Below are 7,960 nucleotides of genomic sequence, written 5' to 3'. Positions count from 1 at the left end.
CAGCAGGATAACAACATCACATGGCAAGTACAGTCAGAAATCGGAGTGACAGGTGCTCATACTCAGCGTGTTGCTGCTGCATTTCTGTCCAGGAGTTTATCCCATGGAAGATGGAGAAGATGCTGCCCACAGTTAGAGTGGACTGTCCCACCTCACTTTCTCTAACATAGATATTGTTCACAGAGTTGTCTAGGGACTTGGGTCTATGGTAATTTTGCTATCGAGTTAGCTAGAGTTATCTGAGAAGAGACAACTCAATTGAGAAAAATGCCTCCATAAGATTCAGCTGTAAGATATTTTCTTAATTGATAATTGATGGGAAAGTGTCCAGCCCATTGTGAGTGGTGCTTATCTCTTGACTGGTGGTCCCGAATCCTATAAGAAAGCAGGCTGAGAAAGTCATAATGACCAAGCCAGTAACAGCACTCCTCTATGGCCTCTGCATCAGCTCCTGCTTCCAGGTTCCTGCTCTGTTTGAGTTCCTTCCCCAACTTTCCTTAGTGATAGACTGTTACTTATGAGTTGCAAAATAAATTCTTTCCTCCCCGAGGTTGCTTTGGTCATGGTGTTTCATCACAGAAATAGCAGCTCCAACTAGGACAGAAGTTGGTACCAGGATAGTGGGGTATTGCTGTGACAGACCTGACTTGTTGGGTTTTTTTGGGGGGATGGTTATGAAAGAATTATGGAATGTTGGGCTAGAAAAGCCACTGAGTGTTGAGAGCTCAATGAGCTGTCTTGTAGAAGTTTGGAAGAAAGAAAGTTGAGGGCAGTGCAGACAACGGAAACCTGGCTTGTGAAGTTTCAGAGGGAAGGGAAGACTCTACTGGGCCATTTGTTTGAAGAATCTGTGGTGTCTGGTCAGATGGAGCTAAAGAATCAGCTGTGATTAACATGAGACCAGAACCACTAAAGTAAACATTTGCCTTGCTGGAACAATGATTGCTGGTCAGCTAGGACTGAAGAATCATTTGTGATTAAGAAGAGACCAGCATCGTTGAGGTAGAGTCTTTTGACATGAGAAGCGCCAACACCTCCAGTGGCTGTTTGAGCAGACCCGAGCGAGTCTCTGGAACACCAGATGACTCATAATGGAGTCTCAGCTAACTGGAGACCCTCTAATTTGTGCCAAAGCCCAGGATGTTCACTGCTTCCTACCCTTTGTCTGCAGACAGACTGCCTGGACACACTGCCTCCCCGCTGTACACCCTCCACATAACATGGGTTGTGTGTTTTTTGGAATCATTGGACAGTAACTTGATGTAACCTTAGCTGGTGTGTGCATATAAGCCAGTGAACATACATATTAAACCAGATCTGCACCTCCATGCTGGTTTCCAGAGTGTGCTTCCAGGAAAACTTGCTGTGACTCTGGCTCCCCACTCCCCCACTGAGCCACCCATGAGAGGGAACAAAAACCCCACAATCTTGTAAACAGAGCATAAAATACTTTTTCAATCTCTCTTCTTATACAATTAAAATGATTTTGGAGTGTATTCAAGTAGTTATTTTTATCCCTATGCTATTCCTTTGTACATGCTGAATAACATTCCATTGTGTTCCTGAAAATCCTTCATGCCCCCAACTAGGTTGACTTTTGTTTGAGAACATTATAAAATTACTTTGGACTTCAGTTGCACATTACATGGTCTTTTATTTATTTATTTATTTGAGCCATTACTCTAATACTTTGTATCTCACTCTAGTCTACTTTGCATTTATTTAATGATTTATGATGGTTAGGAATTTATACATAATTTGTATGTATAAATTCCTGATCTTTTTTGTTGATGTATCTGATTAAATATTTTATTTACTTCAGGATAACATTTATGTTAAATGGAATTATTTTATAAAATTTATCACATATGTTTTAAAAATATTTTGTTCTTATTTTTGCTAGTGTTTTCATTTTTCTAACGATGTCTTTCAAAGATGACTAAATTACAGTTTTGATCTTCAATGAAGCAATGTAGAGGGAAACAATGTTTCTTAAAAAGCAATTTTTGTGTATCCAAAGTTCACAGAGGTTTTAACATAAATATTTATAGTCTTGGTAGTACCTCTGTCTTCAGGACTCAAATCATCCAGAGAAAATGGACTTCAGGGAGGAAGTAAGCAAGCTACAGAGTAACAACAATTCTTTAGAGCAGGTTTGCAGTGTGTATTCTGAAGTATTGGAACTGGGGAAGAATCTCTAGAAGCACACTCTTTCCTTGTCATGTGGATCCTACGCAGAATGCTGATGGCAGCTTGACAAATTGAAGCTGCTATATTATTTAAATGCAGCAGTAGTCAGAATAGGAGTTTGTTTTTAGGACAATAATATGCACCTCTATCTCTTTGTTTTGCTGAATTTGAGTAAGTAACCACTACCTCATAGGAGTAGACATAAATCATAACTGGACCTGAGTCTCAGACTTTACATATATTATCAAGTAACTAGAGAATTTAATCATTTTGACATTAAATCACTGGTCAAATAGAGAAAAAGAAAATATCACAAATACAAGCTTTGTATCAGAAAGTTGTATTATTGCAAAGTTTAAAAATGAGACAATACATATTATAAAAAAATACTTGAGAACTCTGCTGTAGTATGCAATGGGACTCTCTAGTACTGTTCACATATAACTGGAGTGCCCAATGGTTGAATTCAAGGAATAACTTGGTATGGTAAAATTGAATACATACGTAAGTTCTGAAAGTGAAAAGACAGATAAATGGTAGAGGGAAAGCTGAATTCCTCTTTCTACCACTTGGGGTGACCTTTGCTATGTTGTCCTTTGTTTCAATCCATCAGCAGTGCCCTTTACAGTGTGGTTTCTTTCATTTATATTTACTTAGAAGTTTTCCTTCTTTGAAAAAAAAATTTTTAAACTTTTTTTAACATATAGTACACAATTCTGTTAATACATTTCTGTTAACACAATTCTGTCATACATTTATTTGTCTTTAAAATGTATTTCCATCTTTATTTCCTTCATTCATTTTTTTAAAATATTGCTTACTCACATTGATACTCTTTGTAGTGCGCATGTGCAAACACAAAAGATTTCCTTGCTGAAGACATTTGCAATTAAACATGGGAGATGGATTAGATGTACAACCAACTTAATAGTAGGGAGAAATGAGTACCATACAAGAAGTTAACAGTTAGTTATCAGCAGTGAGAGGATTGGAAGAAAAACTCCTGAACAGTGATGGGTTATAGAACCTTAATTAGTATGCAGGGACTCTATGGAATGAGTAGACTACGGCTCTGAAGACAGCAGCAAAGAAAACATGAGAGATTAACTCAAGAATATGGACAAGCTATACAGTACAGTGGGCAGAATGCAAACATTTTAAAACTGATTGTACTGAAGTTACAGGTAATAAAAGGCAATAGGAAATAGATTTAGAAATAACATTTAAATCACACAGGGATGACTCTGGAATGCTGGACTATAGAATATTCTTTCAGTAGAAAACTAGAAGTGCAACCTTGTTTAGTGGGAAATAGGATGAGAGACGCTGTTAATGATAAGGAGGGGATTAAGACAGCAACAAAGGAAAGTGAAAGAGTAGACAGTTGTGTGTGAGGCAAGCAAGACCATGTTATGGTAGTAGACAGGTCTGTGGAGATTTAAGGAAAGCACTGCAAAGTTTGGGAGTAAAGTAGGTCTCGCCTGTTTGGTGATGTATCTGCGCCAAGAGCTTCGCAAGCATCATTTGATATTATCGGCATAAAAAGCTCCTGGACAGACTATTGGCTCCATTTCACAGAGTGGGAGCTGAGTCCCAAGAGGTTATAGTCAGGAGGCAGAAGAACTAGGATTTGAACTAGGCAATCTAACCCCTGTACTGGGAGCATTTGTACTATTATGGAACTTTGTTGCTAATAGGGAGGGAGAAAGGAAAGGGTAGTATTATGACATAATGGAACTTTTCCAGCCTTAGTGACTGAGAAGCTGTGGGTAATAATCATGGAATTAGTGGCCTAACAGTATAAATGGAGATAAAGTGAGTTCCATTTTGAACTGCTGATCCTACACTCTTCATTTGTCATAAAAGACCAGACATGCATCAGGAGCTCAGGAAAGGGTGTGGGGAAACACAGCCTTTTATTTTGTAAATGGGAGTGATAGAACCTCTGGGAATGGGCAAGACAAGAGAAAGGGCAGGGAGCAGAAGCAAGCAGGCCAAGGCAAGCAGGAGTTGGAAAGTCATAAAGGCAATAGCAATTTCAGCAGGAATCATAAACATAATTTCATCTCAGAGAGTTGAAACATCTTCTAGAGTAGCACTTATCTCCTGCGTAGAGAAGCCATTCCACTGCAGGGCACCATGAGCCTGTAAATCAATTAAACCCAAATTATAAAGTCAAACAGCATCTGTTCCCATTGTGACATAAAATCTGCTAAGAAGAAACTCTAGCTGGAATAAGCTAAAAATTTCATAAGATGCCATCCCACTGAGTTGGTTTTCTTCATACAGTTTCAATAACACAGAGATAGCTTTGGGGGCTGTTGGGTCCTTTGAGATCACCTGCTTTAACACTCTCATTTTATAAGCGTGAAATTTGAGCCTTAGAGAACTGACCACAGGTCACCATGCTAGCTTTTTCATAGATGTGTTCATTTATATTTACACTCACTGTGTGTGTGTGGGGGGGTACTAAGCATTTTGTATTTTATGATAATGCATTCCTGAGAGTAATACTGAGAAGATGTGCCTTTAATGTGTGAATGCAACATTTATTAATATTCTAATTTGTATACATCTTTTCACTCTTTCCTATGAATATAGTCTTCATCATGTTTTGTTTTATGCCCAGTGAGACAGGCATGAAAGCAGAGAAGATCTCTAGGAATTATTTTGATTTTTAAAGAATATTTGTACATCTAGAGAGGAAAAGAAAGGACAGATTAACTTCAGGTGAAGGAAAGGAGGACACAATTAGGTTAGAGGAAGAGATGAAGAGGAGCTGAGGTCAGGGATTGGATGGATCCCTGCCTAAGAGTTGAGCATTTGTTCTTCGTTTTTCTGAAGATGCCACTTAACCTCAGCCCCAGGAGCTGTGACTAATACATTAAGTTTTCATTTCTACAAGAGTTCCTTTGTGTAGCTAATGGAGAGGGTAGAGAGGACCAAAGTGTATCATATAATTTATGAAATGTCATAATGAAGTATCAATTTTCATACAATAAATGTGCACTAGTATTGAACTGACATTTCCTCAGAAGAAGAAAAGGCAAGAGGGCAACCACAGACCAAGGTACGATTTCACCAAAGCTCAGCTTGGTGAGAGCCATGGATTTATTGGGCTTTCTCACAGAGCATGGGGGAGGGGTTGTTCATCAGAGGATGGGTGACTCCCAAAACAGCTGCATCACCATAAATCCAGGCTACCATGAATAGTGACCTCATGAAACTCAAATAGAGCAGGAACCTGGAGGCAGGAGCTGATGCAGAAGCCATGAAGTAAGGCTGCTTACTGGCTTTTTTCTCATTGTTTGCTCAGCCTGCTTTCTTATGGAACCCAGCACTAGTCCCCAGGGTAGCTCCACCTACAATTAGCTGGGCCTTCCCTCATCAAACACTAACTGAGAAAGTGCCCTACAGACTTACCTACAGCCTCATCTTATGAAGTCATTTTCTCAGTTGAACCTCCCCTCTCTTGAATAACTCTAGCTTGTATCAAATAGACATAAAACTAGCCATCACACCAGGGAAAAGAACTGTTAGGATAAAATTCACTTTCTTTTCTATGTACTCATGATCAAGACTATAACATAAGCAGAGATATGCAAGGATATCACAATCAACTGTAATTTATAAAGATACTAAAATTACTTAAGACAAAATAATACAGGGCAGTCATTCACTAGACATATTCATCTATGTTTGCATTTCCTGTTACTGCTGTATGACCCTTATGTTCTTTTCCTGCTACCTTTTGTTCCCCAGCCTTGGAGAAATTTAAATTTAGACTTAAAAAGTAGTTGCATTCTTGTCTTGCTGGTTTTGCTAAATTCTTGGCTAGTTCAGCTTCTTCATTTGAATTGTTTTCTTGTTTCCTCTGTTCCATGGGTGTTCTGGTGTACAAGGCCTTGCCTTGAGCCCCGGGAACCTTGTCTGCAGGATATTTTCCTTCTCTGTCCTCTTCTTTAGTAGTGTCCTACCACTGTTCAATTCCTGCTTAGTGACTGCCCTGACACCTATACCTTCCTCTTTTAAATCATCACCCTCTTCTTGTTCCCTGAATCTGTAATCAGGGAATGTGAAACACCTACAAACAAAACTTCCTAGGAAAATAATTAAGAACACAATACTATATGTATTTTTAAAACTACTTTCTTATAGATTTGAGTTGAACTAGAACTGTAAGTTACAATGACTCATTTTAGGAAAAACATTAATAATTCTCATATTTTCTCTGTAACTTTAGATAAAATCCTCTAGTCATTGAAAATTATTGTACACATTCAAGTATTGTATATAATTTAATTTTAGTAAATGATAGTAACTAATCTTGACTTTTTTTCTTGTGGGATTTCCTTTCTTTGTCTCACTGAATCTTAAACATTCTTAAAGTAAGCTTTGCTTTACTTATTTGAAGTGTAAATCTCTCTGCAAATATGTGCTTTCTAATAATTCCTTCACTAGATAAACCAAGAAAACCTACTCTCTCAAAGCTATAGTTCCAAAAGGAGTTTGGAAAATTCATATACACAGCACCTATCTCCCCCTTTGCCTCCTCAAGGACATAGGAAGGTAACCATGCTAGTGCCCAAAAACACAGACAATATCTCATCTCAGAGCCACCCAAACACTATGTTTCTGCAGCAAATGTGCTAAAATGTTTTTCAACAACCAAGAATTATAATACAAAACAAAGAGTGACATTGTAGTGACTAGCCACCCCTGCAAAGCACGCATAGCTATCCTTTGAAAACCCTGGGCTCCTCTAAGCTGACAATTGTCATCCAATTTTTCTTAGAAGGATGTTTACAAGAACACATTTTCTTTGTATAAAATTTAAAGGGAAATAAAATCTCCTATACCAGCAAGAGTAAGAAGCAGTGAGATTAGTGAGCCCCATCACAAAGAGTATATCCATAGACTTCATAATTTTCTCTCACACATAACTAGTGTTTTCTTCAACTGGAGATTTTATGATTTCAGACCTATAGGGTGACTTTTATTCACTTAAATTCATAGATAGATATTATATTTAATAAAGTGGTATAAGTTCTCTTCTGAGAAATTGATAGTTTTATTTAAACTTTGCAGCCATCCCTTATCTGTGAATGTTCTTGGCTGAAAGTCCAACTTTCAGTGGTACATTTCAACACTGACTACAATTACTATCAGTCAAGAGTGTCCACATCCCTGGGAACTGGAGCTGTAGGTGTCTGTGAACCTACTGGTGTGGGCACTGGACACCAAACCAGGATGAGTCTTCTGCAAGAGCAGGAAGGGTTCTTAACTGCTGGGCCATCTCTCTGTCTGGGTGAAGATTTTTTTAAATTGGTTTGTTTTTAACACTTACTGCAAATACCAAACTTCCAGTTTTTATTTTTATAAGCATATCAGATGATTAGCATAGCTGCAACCTTGTTTCTAATTCCCAGTCTCATTTTAAATTAAACAACCCAATATTCCTTCTTCCCTTCTAAATGTTAAGGAAGTATTAAATGTTAAGAATACACTACATTCATAACATAAACAAATAAGTCTTGACTATGTTGTCCAATTCGCTCCTTGCTTGCTTAAATCCCCTTAGACTGACAATTCAACACAACTATCATTCCTGACAAAGTACATATCACCAAGTACAAACTTATGGGTTTAAAAATTGTTTTTGTCATAGGAAAATTTATCCTCCATCTTCAAACTGTATGTTCAGTCATATTTTACGACTTTGTTTTCAAAAGCTGTGGTTGGTAAAATTGATGAGCTACACTAGTAAACA

The sequence above is a fragment of the Peromyscus californicus genome, unplaced genomic scaffold (assembly GCF_007827085.1).
Source record: "Peromyscus californicus insignis strain IS unplaced genomic scaffold, ASM782708v3 Scaffold_13__1_contigs__length_99412109, whole genome shotgun sequence".
Lineage (NCBI taxonomy): Eukaryota > Metazoa > Chordata > Mammalia > Rodentia > Cricetidae > Peromyscus > Peromyscus californicus.
Note: the sequence above shows the minus strand (reverse complement) of the source record.